The sequence below is a fragment of the Oncorhynchus gorbuscha genome, linkage group LG06, assembly GCF_021184085.1.
Source record: "Oncorhynchus gorbuscha isolate QuinsamMale2020 ecotype Even-year linkage group LG06, OgorEven_v1.0, whole genome shotgun sequence".
In the NCBI taxonomy this organism is placed as follows: Eukaryota; Metazoa; Chordata; class Actinopteri; order Salmoniformes; family Salmonidae; genus Oncorhynchus; species Oncorhynchus gorbuscha.
Window position 1 is genome coordinate 106,020,496 of NC_060178.1, and position 17,538 is coordinate 106,038,033.

Sequence of the window (17,538 nt, forward strand, 5' to 3'; positions counted from 1 at the left end):
AGCAGAGATTTGTAGATCACCTGTAGCCAGTGGGTTTGGCGACGCGTATGAAGCGAGGGCCAACCAACGAGAGCGTACAGGTCACAATGGTGGGTAGTGTGTGGGGCTTTGGTGACAAAACAGATGGCACTGTGATAGACTGCATCCAGTTTGTTGAGTAGAGTGTTGGAGGCTATTTTATAGATGACATCACCGAAGTTGAGGATCGGTAGGATGGTCAGTTTTACGAGGGTATGTTTGGCAGCATGAGTGAAGGATGCTTTGTTGCGATATAGGAAGCCAATTCTAGATTTAATTGTGGATTGGAGATGCTTAATGTGAGTCTGGAAAGAGAGTTTACAGTCTAACCAGACACCTAGGTATTTGTAGTTGTCCATGTATTCTAAGTCAGAACCATCCAGAGTGAAGATGCTGGACAGGCAAGCAGGTGCCGGACATGATCAAAGGCTGATTCGAGTGACATTATGTTACATTAACTGATGAGGTGGACGAAGCATTGCATCATACTGGTCTCAAGATTGTTGATGTGTGTGTGTGTGTGTGGCTTACATAAGGAGGTTGATGAGCAGAAGGACCAGCTTTCATGCTGATCTCCAGCTTGTTGATGTGAGTGTGTTTGCATGCGTGACTGTGTAACCCATGGTCTTACTTGAGGAGGTTGATGAGTAGCCGGGCTAGGCCTTGCATCATACTGATCTCCAGCTTGTTGATGTGAGTGTGTTTGCATGCGTGACTGTGTAACCCATGGTCTTACTTGAGGAGGTTGATGAGTAGCCGGGCTAGGCCTTGCATCATACTGATCTCCAGCTTGTTGATGTGAGTGTGTTTGCATGCGTGACTGTGTAACCCATGGTCTTACTTGAGGAGGTTGATGAGTAGCCGGGCTAGGCCTTGCATCATACTGATCTCCAGCTTGTCCATGGTGATCAACTCGTACAGCAGCTTGATGAACAGCACATGGTCCTCCTTGCTGAACTTCCTGCCGTACAGCCGTATGTACCTACAAGAAAATAATCTTTAGGGCACAGCCACAGAGATGCATGAACACAAACCAGACGGGCCTCGACATTAACGCGTCCTCTTGTCCAGGACAAATAAAAAATAAATTAAAAATAAAGTTTCACAAGAAGAGTTAATCTGCCCGAATGGAAATATATATATATATATATATTTTTTTTTTTTTTACATTTCCATATATGCTACTGTTCAAAAATTCAGGGTCACTTAGAAATGTCCTTGTTTTTGAAGGAAAAGCTAATTTTTTGTCAATTAAAATAACATAAAATTGGTCAGATGTCTACAGTGTCAGTGTCTACAGTGTAGACATTGTTAATGTTGTAAATGACTATTGCAGCTGGAAATGGCTTTTAACGGAATACCTACATAGGCCCATTATCAGCAACCCTCACTCCTGTGTTCCAATGGTACGTTGTGATAGCTAATCCAAGTTTATAACTTTAAAAAGTCTAACTGATCATTAGAAAACCCTTTTGCAATTATGTTGGCACAGCTGAAAACTGTTGCAAAAAACTAAGAAAACAGCTGTGACAGCCATGGCCAACAGAGGAGCTGAACAACTGGAAAAGCCTCCCGCTTCATTTAAGACTCATGTATGGGAGGATTTTGGCTTCCCTGTCAAATATGATGATGGAAGAAGGGTGGTGGACAACACCATTACGGTGTGTAGGCGTTGTGCCACAAGAAAGCCGTATGATCATGGAAATACATCAAGCATGGCCACATTTAAAGCGTTGTCACTCTGGTGTGTCAGTGACAGGAGCCAGCTCAGCCAAGAGACAACAACTTCTCACCGCGACATTTAAGCAGCCCTTTGCTGCAGAATCAGACTGGGCTAAAGCCATCACCAAATCTATTGGGATGTTTATCACTGCAGACATGAGGCCATACTCTGTTGTGGAAAACAAAGGGTTTCAAAATATGGTGAAAGTGCTTGAGTCACACTACGAAATCCCCTCGCGCACCTACTTCAGTATGAAGATCATGCCAGATCTTTATGAACAGGAAAATATCAGAATTGTCAACTAATTATCCAAGGCATCCTCTGTTGCCCTCAGCACAGACGGGTGGACCTCCAGGGCAACGGAAAGCTACGTGACTGACTGCTCACTACACCACAGAGGAGTGGACCTCCAGGGTAACAGAAAGCTACGTGACTGACTGCTCACTACACCACAGAGGAGTGGACCTCCAGGGTAACAGAAAGCTACGTGACTGACTGCTCACTACACCACAGAGGAGTGGACCTCCAGGGTAACAGAAAGCTACGTGACTGACTGCTCACTACACCACAGAGGAGTGGACCTCCAGAGCAACAGAAAGCTACGTGACTGACTGCTCACTACACCACAGAGGAGTGGACCTCCAGAGCAACGGAAAGCTACGTGACTGACTGCTCACTACACCACAGAGGAGTGGACCTCCAGGGTAACAGAAATAGGTAAACAAGGTTGGAATGTTAAGCAATGAAATATTAGTGTACTTGTTGACACCCACAGAACACAACTGTGAAGAGTTTAAGCAAATATTAGCATTGTGGCTATTATCGCAGGACTGTGACTGTGTGAAAACACCTCCCCAGTCAGCCTGTTGTGTGTACTGACATTCATATTGCACCGTACAGCTTCACCTAAGGATTGGGGATCAATAAAAGGGGGTAAGATATTTTTTACCAATGTCATCCTCAGAGTTATCAGACTCCAAAGCATTCACACAGTATTGTTTGTTCTCTGGAATAGTGTTCAATACACATAGGTTGACAATAAATGTGGCTCAATTCACAGTTGTTTCAGAGTCCCGCAATAAGAGCTACGATGCTAATGTTCTCTGGGTGTCACTGAGTAGACTGATACCCCATGTCATTGATCCACAATCCATAGGTAAGGCTGTACAGTGAAATAAGAAAGCCTCCAATGCAATTCTAAAGTGTAATACATCTAGTGTGATTTCAACAGATGTCAAATTAACAAATGATTTATATAAACAACATTCCAACCTCATTTAGCATGATCTATTCAATTATGGCATAATTCTACTATTTGTATTCATTTGCATCACTGTCAATGACATACTTTTATTTTGAAGGCTATCCGCAAAGTATTGTGGCTAGCTTCACATAGATGGGTCTGACCAGCATTAATCAAATGAGGACTGTTTTATAAATCAGGGTTATTTTAACTTAATGAACACGTAAAATGATTGTGATGTGCAGTCATATTCAGGTCCTGTTTGGTCATCACGCTTGTCTGACACATCAAATAGTGTTATTTTACACGCAAAGATCCAAATGGTGTTCTATGAGAAATCCTGGTTGAGATTGAAACAACTGAACAACGAAACAGCACAGCAAGTAAGTGAAAGAAATAGGTTTTGTTATGTTTTACTGGTAATGGGGACATGCGTAAATGCCAATAAAATACATTTTTGGTCAGTGTGGTGTGTGTGTGTGTAACCTTTATTTAACTAGCAAGTCAGTTAAGAACAACTTCTTATTTACAATGACGGCCCGGACGACGCTGGGCCAATTGTGCGGCACATTATGGGACTCCCAACCACGGCCGAATGTGATACTGTCTGGATTCGAACCAGGGACTGTAGTGACACCTCTTGCATTGAAATACAGTGCCTTAGGCCTCTGTGTCCATGTGTGTGTTAACTATTTAACTGTACTAGAATGTGTAAAAGGCCGCTAAAATTGTAAATATCGGTATCGTATATCGGCCAAAAATGTAATATCAGCGCATCACTACCTTTAGGTGTTTCTTATTCAAGGAAAGAAACTCCCACGCAGGTTGTAAAGTAGCTCCAGAACTTTTAATAAACTCAATCTCTACATTTTTTTTCTTCTTCTTCATTGAATAACATTCACACATTTCTGATACATCTGGTGGGAATTCTCCACCCTCTGCAATAGACCAATGTGCATGGGTGGTATACTGTACATACAAAACACAAACTGTATACCGGGGTATTTGCAAATAGCCACAGGATTGTTTTTCCAATACCTTCAAAACTATTTCGATTTTTTTTTTCAAATAAATGTGAATATTTGTAGATACTTAAGTAATACCTGTAGGCAACTTGTGCAATACGTTAGGAGATAATAGTCCCCAGGAAATCGGTGTTCTTTTACAAGCACACAACTACGAGACCAGGGCCTTGAGTCACTCACTGTTGTGCAGCACACACCAGGTGGTGGGTGTAGTTACAGTATGGAAATCACAGTGAAATGTTTGCCAGCAAGATATCTTACAACTATTAAGTTAACTGTATAATATGTTCTAAATGCTCCGCAGTTTTGTATTTGGTTTGCATATGTAGTGTTTAGTGTCATGCAAAATGTGACCAATAAAAGAACCCCTTCCTGGATCAAGAGCCTTGCTGTCTAATATTTATTTTGCAGCAAACGGTGAGTAGCATTTTTTTTTGTTACTTACATAACTGAGCTGGGATGGCTGTCCTGCAAATATTTCAGACTGCATAAAAAGTTTGCAGTGCACGAATTAGCATTTAGCTAGCATTTGCTATGGGATCTTACATGTACGTGCTAGCATTGACAACATTTGGATTAGAGGCTTAGTGGGGTTTGAAGATGGCTCCCATTGTGTTCAGTACCGGTATTAACGAATATCTTGGGATTGAAAAAGGTCGGAATGAAAGTACACTACATGACCAAAAGTATGTACACCTGCTCGTTGAACATCTCATTCCAAAAGCATGGTCTCCCCTTTGCTGCTATAACAGCCTCTACTCTTCTAGGAAGGCTTTCCACGAGATGTTTAACATTGCTGCGGGCCATGGAAACCCATTTAATGAAGCTCCAGACAAACGGTTGTTACCAGAGGAAGTTTGGAACTTGGTAGTGAGTGTTACAACTGAGGACAGACAATTTTTACACGCTTCAGCACTCAACGGTCTCATGATGTGAGCTTGTGTGGCCCTACCATTTCGAGGCTGAGACGTTGTTGCTCCTAGATGTTTCCACTTCAAAATAACAGCACTTAGAGTTGAACGGGGCAGCTCCAGCAAGGCAGAAATTTGCTGAACAGACTGTTTTTTTTAACTCATTTTCCCCCCTCATCTTTACAGGAAAATACCACGGGCACTATTTGATGTGTGGAGACATTTCAATGCAGCTAATGTAGAAGGAAAAGTTGTGTACATTTGCAAATGCTGTGCCAGATCATGTGAAGAATGCAAGAAAGATGCAGAATCATCTGGCATCATCTGCATAAAGTTCCCTCAGTGCTCATGTAACAGTATAGACTTTACGTCCGTCCCCTCGCCCCAACCTGGGCGCGAACCAGGGACGCTCTGCACACGTCAACAGTCACCCTCGAAGCATCGTTACCCATCGCTCCACAAAAGCCGCCGCCCTTGCAGAGCAAGGGGAACCACTACTTCAAGGTCTCAGAGAAAGTGACGTCACTGATTGAAACACAACTAGCGTGCACCACCGCTAACTAGCTAGCCATTTCACATTGGCTACACTCACAACAAGCAGCCTGTGACAAAAGTCCCTCTACTTCTATTCGAGGTGAAAATGATGAATCAGACACCTTAAACGATAGCAACAGCTCATGGTCCTCCTGGAATTAGAAGTTTTTTGGAATCAATGGAGGAATGTAGTCAGAGAAATGCTGACGAATGTCTTGCTCGAGCTGTGTATGCAACTGGTTCACGTCTGATGCTTACAGGCAATGTGTGTTGGAAGATATTTCTGAATGTTATTCCCCCAGCATACACCCATCCAACCAGACATGCTTTATCTACTAATTTGCTGGGTGCAGAGTTCAAGTGAAAGTCAAGCAAATCATAGAGAAAGCAGACTGTATTCCAATCATCTCTAATGGGTGGTTGAATGTTCGTGGGCAAGGAATAATTAACTACATCAGCTCCACCCCTCAACCACTATTCTACAAGAGCACAGACACAACACAACACAACACACACACACTGCAGATGAGCTGACGGCAGTTATCAATGACCTTGGACCACAGAAGGTATTTGCACTGGTGACAGACAATGCTGGGAACAGACAATCCTACCCTCACATCACACCCATTGGCTGTGCTGCTCATGCATTGAATCTGCTCCTCAAGGACATCATGACACTGAAAACAATAGATACCCTCTTCAAGAGAGCCAAGAAATGGTTAGGTATGTGAAGGGTCATCAAGTTATAGCAGCAATCTACCTCACCAAGCAAAGTGAGAAGAATAAGATCCCCACATTGAAGCTGCCGAGCAACACCCGTTGGGATGGTGTTATCATCATGTTTGACAGTCTGACGAAGTACACTTCCAAGTAAGGGCTTTAAGATGGAGATGCAATATGGCAGTCGTGCCAACATATCTCATCAGCCACCTAGTGGAAGGGACTTTGTAGATCTGAGGCTCTTTCCCCCATTACCTCCATCATCCTCTAAATCAAACCAACATCAGCCGCCTCAGAGCGCAACTGGTCCTTGTTTGGAAACACACACATACACCAAAGCACGCAACAGGCTGACCAATACAAGGGTTGAAAAATTGGTGACGATCTGGGCAAATCTGAAGCTTTTGAGCCTGACAACGAGCCATCCTCAACAATATTTGAAAGTGACAGTGAAGATGAGGCCTCAGAGTCTGATGTTAAAGAGGTGGACATTGAGGAAGTCCAGAGAGAAGACATGGAAGCCTGAGAGTCTGATGTTCAAGAGGTGGACATTGAGGAAGTCCAGAGAGAAGACATGGAAGCCTGAGAGTCTGATGCTCAAGAGGTGGACATTGAGGAGGTCCAGGGAGAAGACATGGAAGCCTGAGAGTCTGATGCTCAAGAGGTGGACATTGAGGAAGTCCAGAGAGAAGACATGGAAGCCTGAGAGTCTGATGTTCAAGAGGTGGACATTGAGGAAGTCCAGAGAGACGACATGGAAGCGTGAGAAGACAACCAAAGCTTTAGTTTCTAGACTATGATTTTACAGATGTATGTTGAAAATGCTTTTTGGGGAGATACGATGGATCATTGGGGATCATTCAACATCCCTTTCTTTTGTTTTTCAGTGAAATCATCCTATGTGAAGAGTCAACTCATTTAAAGTTTAACTAAATTATTTAATTGTAACTAAATGATTTAATTATCTTTCTATTGGAAGGATTTAATAATTTCTAATTATCTCTACTTATGATAAGGCAAAATGTTTCTGTCTCCATATGAAATGGTAAATATATCCAATGCAAAAATCTACATTTAAATGATATTAATATTAATGTGCATATATTTCCATTAATTCCCATAGAAAGTTTCCAACTCTGAATATTCCCCAAAATGTGCAACCCTAACAGTGCCACGTTAAATGTCACTGAGCTCTTCAGTAAGACCATTCCACTGACAGTGTTTGTCTATGGAGATTGCATGGCTGTGTGGTTTTATACACCTGTCAGCAACAGGTGTTGAATGGCTGTCCACATACTTGTATATAGTGTATGTCAAAGCCCAGTGCTATCAGCCAAGCAACAACAGTACATAAATAGACCTGCATTGAATGCTTCTTGTTCTTGCCAAGGAGCCAAAATACTTGTGTAGCTCCAGAATCTAGATGAACTGTTGAGAGCAGTGACTCGGTCATAGCCTGGACATAATCCTAATGCCCTGTTGGCATGTTTTTTGAGTCCCAAAAGGCACACTATTCCCTCAGTAGGTCACTCCTTTGGGCGAGGGCCCATAGGGAATAGGGTGCCATTTGGGACACAGTTACGACTGACTGACACAGCTTAAGGTGAAAGAGCCTAATGAGCCTAGTAGCTAGTACAACCAAATAAAACATGGCACACACAACAGACAGAGAGTAATGATGTAACATTGGCACGGTGTGAAAACACTGTCTATGTGTAACTATTCCTATAAAGCAGTACACAGCCTATATGTTTGGAACAGAACTCTTAATTTTGTGAGAAGCTCTGAAGAGTGCCTTGAATTCAGAACTTCTGAAACAGGCTCAAAGATAACTGTGCTTCCATCTTCTGTAGCCTGACACTTTATAAAGTAGTTCTCATTCCCGAAGGTCTGGGTACAACAGGGATGGGGTACAGTTAATATACAGTCAACCATTGTATCAACCTAGTGTAAGGCCTTATTAATTATTATGGTGCTGTATCGTGTTTACATCCTTCATTACAGTCAGCTATAGAATGGGATCACCAGTGTTACCAATCTCACACGTGGTCACACTCAAGCAACACCAAAAGCATTGCGAAACGGCACGTCACGGAAGCATTTACCTGGGATAGCATATCATATGAAGCAACACTGGCAGTGATTAGGCCATATGAGAACGTAAATAGTGCATGTTGAAGCAGACTTTGCACAATCAGTGAGCCCTGAACTACAGAGTGTTTGTGTTGTTATGAGCAGTAGCTTTAGGAAACAAAAATTAACACAATATGCAACAATTTCAAATGTTTTACTGAGTTAAGAGTTCATAAGGAAATCAGTCCATTTAAATAAATTCATTAGACACTCATCTATGGATTTTACATGACTGGGACTACAGATATGCAGCTGTTGATCACAGATATCTTAAAGAGGTTGTGGATCAGAAAACCAGTCGGTATCTGGTGTAACCACCATTTTCCTCATGCACCGCAACACATCTCCATCACACAGTTGATCAGGCTGTTGATTGTGGCCTGTGGAGCGTTGTCCCACTCTTCTTCAATGGCTGTGTGGAGTTTAGAGGTCAACCGATTAATCAGAATGGCCGATTAATTAGGGGCCGATTTCAAGTTTTCGTAACAATCGGAAATCGGTACTTTTGGGCGGCGATTTGCCGATTTATTTTTTTAATATACCTTTATTTAACTAGGCAAATCAGTTAAGAACACATTCTTATTTTCAATGACGGCCTAGGAACGGTGGGTTAACTGCCTTGTTCATGGGCAGAATGACAGATTTTCACCTTGTCAGCTCGGGGGATCCAATCTTGCAACCTTACAGTGAACTAGTCCAACGCAATAATGACCTGCCTCCCTCACATTGCACTCCACAAGGAGACTGCCTGTTAGGCGAATGCAGTTGCTAGCTAGCATTAAACTTATCTTATAAAAAAACAATCAATCATAATCACTAGTTAACTACACATGGTTGATGATATTACTAGATATCTAGCGTGTCCTGCGTTGCATACAATCTGACTGAGCATTCAAGTATCTGACTGAGTGGTGGTAGGCAGAAGCAGGCGCATAAACATTCATTCAAACAGCACTTTAGTGCGTTTTGCCAGCAGCTCTTCGTTGTGCGTCAAGCATTGCACTGTTTATGACTTCAAGCATATCAACTCCCGAGATAAGGCTGGTGTAACCGAAGTGAAATGGCTAGCTAGTTAGCGAGCGTTAACTAGAGGGACGGAAGCAATACTGTTACACTGGCAATACTAAAGTGCCTATAAGAACATCCAATAGTCAAAGGTTAATGAAATACAAATGGTATAGAGGGAAATAGTCCTATAATAACTACAACCTAAACCTTACCTGGGAATATTGAAGACTCATGTTAAAAGGAACCACCAACTTTCATATGTTCTCATGTTCTGAGCAAGGAACTGAAACGTTAGCTTTCTTACATAGCATATTGCACTTTTACTTTCTTCTCCAACACTTTGTTTTTGCATTATTTAAACCAAATGGAACATGTTTCATTATTTACTTGAGACTAAATTGATTTTATTGATGTATTATATGAAGTTAAAATTAGTGTTCATTGAGTATTGTTATAATTGTCATTATTACAAATAAAATAAATTGGCCGATTAATCGGTATCAGCTTTTTTGGTTCTGCAATAACCGGTATCGGCGTTGAAAAATCATAATCGGTCGACCTCTAGTGGAGTTGCTAGATATTGGCGGGAACTGGAACACACTGTCGATCCAGAGCATCAAATATGCTCAATGGGTGGCATGTCTGGTGAGTACGCTGGCCATGGAAGAACTGGGACATTTCCAGCATCCAGGAATTGTGTACAGTTCCTTGCGGCATGGGACCGTGCATTATCATGATGTGCCATTAATCTGCCGCCATCACAACAGTGGGCCTCAGGATATCATCACACTATCACTGTTTTCAAAGTGCCATCGATAAAATGCAATTGCGTTCATTGTCTGTAGCTTCGCCTGCCCATACCATAACTCCACCACCACGGGGCACTCCGTTCACATCAGCAAACCACTTGCCCACACAATACCAAACATAGTCTGTGGTCGTAAGGCCATTTGAACATGCTGCCTAATTCTCAAAAACAACGTTGAATTAGCTTATGGTATAGAAATTCACATCCAATTCTCTGGCAACAGCTCTGGTGGACATTCCTGCAGTCAGCATGCCAATTGCACACTCCCTCAAATATTGAGACATGTGTGGTATTGTGTTGTGTGACCATTCTGCCCATTTTAGAGTGGCCTTTTGTCCTCAGTACATGCTGCACAAGTGTAATGGTCATGCTCTTTAATCAGCTTCTTGATATGCCACATCTGTCAGGTGGATGGATTATCTTGGCAAAGGAGAAATGCTCACTATAACAGGGATGTAAACAAATATGTGCTTGTGTATGGGATATTCTATTTCAGCTCATGAAACATGGGACCAACACATTACATGTTGTTTATATTTTTGTTCAGTGTAGTTTATTGCCATGTGACAGTAAAACTGAACTCCCTTGTGGAAAATAATATTGTTGTCATTTGGGAATATGAAGTAATGTTTGCCTTAAGATTCTCACACTGTTGTCTATCTACTCAGCTAGCTAAATCATGGGACTAATGTGAAACCGTCAACACCGAAGTCTTTGAAAGTGTACACAACAGACTTCCACAAGTCTTTCACAAGTCTTGAGTCCTCCCTTGGGCCAAACAATTCTCGTGAGATGGTACCAACCACACCGTCAGAGTGACTAAGCAATGGCTGGCTAGCTTAGCTAGCTAAGTAAAGGTATGATTAGGTAAAAGAGACAATAGGTTACATGTCAGTAACATGTCTCAATTAGCTAGTTGGATAGATGGGTTCGCAGGGAAACGGATGTTAGAAACATATAGTTGGTAGTAACTAACGTTCGGCCTATAGAGTTAATCATGCTTACAAACAAGATGCACTAACGTTAGAGGGCTTGTCCGTTATGTAGTTAGAGTTTCCCTAGCCACTTGCTACGTTTAGCTAACATTAACTAACTAGCGTGCTCAGTCTGTCTTAATGACACAGCAATTGATAGTTAGCACGGCGTTACTATTCGTGTCCATGGTTAACGTTACTCATACCGCGATTTAAGACAGCCATTTCGCTTGCGATCTGTGTTGAAATGTTAAAGTTGAGTAACGTTAGCTGGCTACTGTTCTGGCTGGCTAATGTTGGCTAGCTAACTAACTTCGTTAACTTCAGCCAACTAACTAAACCCTCAGGGTTTCTTGTCTGGCTAACCTTAATCCTGGGAGCTAAATCCACAAGGCCGAGTCAGTGACAATGATGCCTACACCGAGCTCAAAATACGCCGGTCAAAATGCGAATGTTAGCAAGCTACTACCGGTACCGTTAGCCCACTTTCGAACGGAAAACTAACTTTAGTTAGCCTAGCCTCCACTGGCTAGCCTCCTAGCCAACCCAAATATATGTATAACTTACTCGTCTGTGACTAAACTCCACCATTTGCGATGGAGTTTAGTCGGCTAGTTGCTAACTACATCAGCAAATAACGTTATTTGGCCAAGCAAATGTTCGTTACTACCTAAAGCTAGTTCTCAGGGCAGGTGAATGGCAACCAGCTAACTAGAAAGTCACACTTGGGTAAGAACACACTTACGTGGAAAGTTTCCTTGTCCAAAACAAGACACCCGGCCATATCTCTCGAAGCTGGACAGCCCGGCCCAAGTTCCCTTTGATTTGACCCAAAATGACATTGGATTCGTCGTCTAATATATCCGCATATGGCAGAAGTTTGTTGTAGACGATGTCTTTTTGAGAGACAAATCCTAATGTCCCCGACACGTCTTTTTTCATATTACAATTTCCCAAAATGTCTTTGTTATCTTCTTTGCTTGACAAGTTAGCGCGAAGTAGCTAGTTTGTATCCTTCTATAGCTAGCTACAACAACTTAATGTTTCCTTTTTAACATCCTAGCTTATATCACAATTTTGCAGTGATATAACTATATCCGGTATATATTCGATACAGTTGAAGATCGTTTCTTGAAAAATTGCATTGGCACTTAAAAATGATTTATTCTTAGCCAACAATCGAAGCTACATTCGGCTGACTTTTCATGCAACCACTCCTCCCCGACCCCTAGTCATTTCCGCCAGTCAAAAAACAACTTCGGCGGATTGCATTCAATTTAAGGAGCGTACACCGCCACCTACTGTAGTGGAGGCCATTCACTGCCGACCTAAATTAAAATATTTGTGATATAGTACTATACAATTGGGGAAATGAACAATTACCCTGCCAACTATTTGCTCTCTAAAAAAATTTAAAAACACCACCCCATCTCATCCTACTCCAGACCCATGGTCTGGGAGGACAGAAATCTACCACTCAATACCCCCTAAAACTGTTCTGCAGTAAAATTTACATTTACATTTAAGTCATTTGGCAGACGCTCTTATCCAGAGCGACTTACAAATTGGTGCATTCACCTTATGACATCCAGTGGAACAGTCACTTTACAATAGTGCATCTAAATCTTAAAGGGGGGGGGTGAGAGGGATTACTTATCCTATCCTAGGTAACCTCTTTTCGATCAATTTCTGCAGCACAATTGACAACCATAGCTATGAATGCAAAGAAACCTACCTTACTGACACATACAGCATATTCTCCGCATCACTATTAGTCTCTGCCTATTCACAGGAATCCTCTCAGGATCCCTCACCCTGTACCACTCTGCACTGCTACAGCAAACAATACTTTATGTACTACTATGACCCCGGGAACCTGCCTTTCACCGGACACCTTTGATCTCTAACCCCACAACTAACTTCCTCCACCGAAACTACACATTCCTTCATTTCAAGCCCTCCTGCACACTTCCCACATCTAGGCCTCAACCTCCTACATATTGCTGCCCATAAACTTGACACCAAATTCCTACAGGGTGACCTTATCTGGTAAAGACTACATCAAAACAGACAACGTCTTCTCCATTTCCCCACTGGATCTGTGTTGAACCAGACGGCAACTATCAGACACGGGGAGCCTTCACTTTCAACTGATCTTCAACATTTAATACCAACCCAGTTATCACACCTTTCAACAGTGCCCTGGTCCAGAGAGCAAAGCAAGTCACATTTCTTCTACCTATCACGAGATACAGAGTGCCCGCTTCCTCTGGGCTGAAGAAACAAAAACCACCACTAGTACACTCCTAGTTACTGTCATCAACTCAACCTCTTCTCCACATATGAGATCTCAAAACAGTGTGCCTTTCACCTAATACCATACCCTATTCAAAGGCACTGAAATATTTTGTCTTGCCCATTCACCATCTGAATTGCATACATACACAAGCCATGCTGACAAGGTACAAATCTGTCATTCTGCCCCTGAACAGGCAGTTAACCCACTGTTCCTAGGCAGTCATTGAAAATAAGAATTTGTTCTTAACTGACTTGCCTAGTTAAATAAAGGAAAAATAAAATAAATAAAACAGCCTACCTACATGAAATGCTCTTCATTAGACCTTTTCCTCTAAGTTAAATATAGCCCTAGACACTACCTACACTCCAGTATAAAAACCCAATACCACTACTTTGACCCGATCTGCACCCTGCCAATAGCCTGGGAGGGCAGGACACCCCGCAACACACCCTGTAATTCTTCTGAAGTCATATCTCATATACATCTGCAACTGCCACCACATATATTTTCTGTGATTTACATTGCATTGCTGCAGTACAGTTGATAACCATTGATATGAACGCTAAGAAGCGAACCTTACTGAAGCATAAATCTCTCGTTGGCCTATCCCTCTGTTCGGGTACAAATCTACTCACTGGAACCCTCTCAGGATTCCTCACCCATCCTCCATTTCTAAACTGCCTCAGCAGACAACACCTTCTGCACGACTCTGACCACTTCAAGCTGCCTCTCTTGCACCAGACACTTTCCGATGGCCTCCGGCACACTTCCATTATCTTGGAATCTCCCTCCTACAAACTGCTGCAGTGTGACCATCAACATTGCACCTGAAACACAGTGTATTCAGTACAAAAGCTAAACGGTATAACTGGTAACCTAAGAAAGTCATGTTAGGCTAGGAGACAGAATCAAAATGACTGACGCTTCCCACCAGGTCTGCGATGCACCAACGGAAATCACTCCTTTCAATGGTGCTCTGCTCCTAAGAGCAAAGCAAGAAACAGATATTGACCCAAGTTGTGACACAGAGCACCTCTTCCCTCTTATCAGAGGAGACAAACAAATATCACAAGTCCATTACAGGTTACTCTGAAACCACAAATTAATCCAAAGGGTAAAGGCCCACTTTCAAGGCTTAAACATCCTTCTTTAACCTGTCTCCTCCCCTTCATCTATGTTGATTGAAGTGTATATAACAGATGACATTAATAAGGGATTATAGTTTTCACCTGGATTCACCTGGTTAGTTTGGTACACTCAGTGTACATAGAAGTAGTTTAGTGCCCCCAAAAATTGGTTAAATATGTGTAAATGATCATTAGTATGACCATCTTAAAACAATTCCATATGTTAGCTTAGACGAACATCCCATGCTTACACTGTGGGGCAGGGGTGTCAAACTCATTCCATGGAGGGCCTAGAATCTGCAGGTTTTTGTTTTTTTCTTTCAATTAAGACCTAGACAACCAGGTGAGTGTGGTTCTTTGCTAATTAGTGACCTTAATTCATCACTCAAGTACAAGGGAGGAGCGAAAACCCTCAGACACTCAGCCCTCTGTGGAATGAGTTTGACACGTGCTCTGAGGGGTTGTAGTCAACTAGGTGGGACTTCCAACTTCATTGGTCGATCCGTCCTGGTGACCCTGTTAGAGTCATGTCCAACCGGGTCATCAGGAAAGATGAGCCAATCGTGAAGAAGAAAATTAATTACTTCAAAATAGAGAATTCCTCAAATGGTGCTGCCCATGCTGTCAAAGACTGTATAATGGCACAGATACAAATATTAGTCCTCTATCTATCTCTTTGAATGCAACACACTTTGAAAGGTGGTGACCAGGGGCGGACTGGGACTAAAAATCAGCCCTGGTATTTCTAACATACCGGCCCATTTTAATCCGCTGTCCCATTTTTTTCCCCCTCGAGGCCCCCACACCAGACTGACCACATGTTTTCCTTGAGGGCCCCTAATTATTAGCCAGTAAATTATAAGTTTGTGCAACAACAACAAAAAAGCGTTAGACAGGCCCACTAGGCAAAAAATTAACCTGCCCATCTGGCATTTCAGTCTACCCCTGGAGGTGACCAACAAAGTGATCTGCTGGAACATCTGCCTGACAACACACTCATTTCAAGGCAATTCGATACAAAGTGATTTCTGTAGCAGGTTAAGAGAGCATTTTCGCTAAACCTAACCCTTTTCCTAACCTTAAGATCAGTTTCCTAACCTGCTGTGTAAGGTCTCCTAACCAGCTATGAAAATTTAACGTTGGTATTGAAGCGCCATGAAAAGAGTGTCTCCCCAAAATTGATGTCAAACTCCCATGAGTTTTTCAAACTGTCTGCCCAAAGTTGGTTGGGAGAGTGTTAGGATCAGTGATGAGAGTAAATTGTGTTTATTATTATTAATTTTTTAATGTGAATGCTATAGTTGTACATTTGCAGTGATTTTCACTGATATCATAGTGCTGAAATGACCAGAGACAGTAGTCTACTGAATAGCTCCTCAATACAACACTGGTGGTCATTCCTTTCGCATGCGGTTGTCATCATCTTCCCAAGCAAGGGCAGTGCCGTCAAGCAGTAAGGCTAACGAAGTCAACTGTAGTCGAAAGTCGGCGAGTGAAGTAAACAATTTGGTTGTTTTCCAACGGAAAGGCTCAGATCAACATGGCAAATCAAATCAAATCTAATTTTATTTGTCACATACACATGGTTAGCAGATGTTAATGCGAGTGTAGCGAAATGCTTGTGCTTCTAGTTCTGACAATGCAGTGATAACCAACAAGTAATCTAACTAACAATTCCAAAACTACTGTCTTATACACAGTGTAAGGGGATAAAGAATATGTACATAAGGATATATGAATGAGTGATGGTATAGAGCAGCATACAGTAGATGGTATCGAGTACAGTATATACATATGAGATGAGTATGTAGACAAAGTAAACAAAGTGGCATAGTTAAAGTGGCTAGTGATACATGTATTACATAAGGATGCAGTCGATGATGTAGTGTTAACATAGATGCTGTAGTGTAGTGTTAACATAGATGCTGATTTGTCCATACTGTTAGGGTTGCGTCAATTCGAATCTGGTATCAGGATAAGTATGACACTGAGTCACTGATTGTATACTATGTATTTTTTATTAGCTAAGCAATAAGTGGTAAATGCAATTTTCGTATATACGGGCTCTCTGTCCCACCTCGCAGGGCAAACAGAGAACTGACTTGTTCCTGACAAAGATATTATAATATACTCTGATGACAGAAGTAGTTCCTGCTTCCGAGCCGGCCTGTCAGAGTAGAGACTGGGCGTGGTTTAGACTCACCCAGCCTATCGTTGATTGTTGGCGCAGAGGCTGGTCCCAGCCCCCTAAGCGCTTCAGCGGTCAGTCGTTGTAGCTGTGTAGAATATACAGTTATCAGGCACCTGGCTCCTGTTATCTAAAAAAAGACCGTTTGTTCTAGCAACACTACATTTTGAATGTGCCCACCCTCCAACTCATTGCACAGTTCCTGTCTTCATGTCTTCAGTGCAATCCGTTTTGTCACCAAAGCCCCATATACTACCCACCATTGCGACCTGTGTAACGGATGTGAAACGGCTAGCTTAGTTAGCGGTGCGCGCTAAATAGCGTTTCAATCGGTTACATCACTTGCTCTGAGACCTTGAAGTAGTAGTTCCCCTTGCTCTGCAAGGGCCGCGGCTTTTGTGGAGCGATGGGTAACGATGCTTCGTGGGTGACTGTTGTTAATGTGTGCAGAAGGTCCCTGGTTTGCGCCCGGGTATGGGCGAGGGGACGGTTTAAAAATATACTGTTACATTGGTGCCGTGACCCGGATTACTGGTTGCTGTGGAAAAAAGGAGGAAGGTCAAAAGGGGGGTGAGTGTAACGGATGTGAAACGGCTAGCTTAGTTAGCGGTGCGCGCTAAATAGCGTTTCAATCGGTTACGTCACTTGCTCTGAGACCTTGAAGTAGTAGTTCCCCTTGCTCTGCAAGGGCCGTGGCTTTTGTGGAGCGATGGGTAACGATGCTTCGTGGGTGACTGTTGTTGATGTGTGCAGAAGGTCCCTGGTTCGCGCCCGGGTATGGGCGAGGGGACGGTTTAAAATTATAAAATTATACTGTTACACCTGTA

General features: G+C 42.5%; 1 pseudogene; it reads right to left on the reverse strand.

The window, feature by feature from the left end:
* Positions 1–12,332, reverse strand: part of LOC124038649 — a 99,083-nt pseudogene extending 86,751 nt beyond the window's left edge.
* Positions 12,333–17,538: the final 5,206 nt, after the last annotated feature.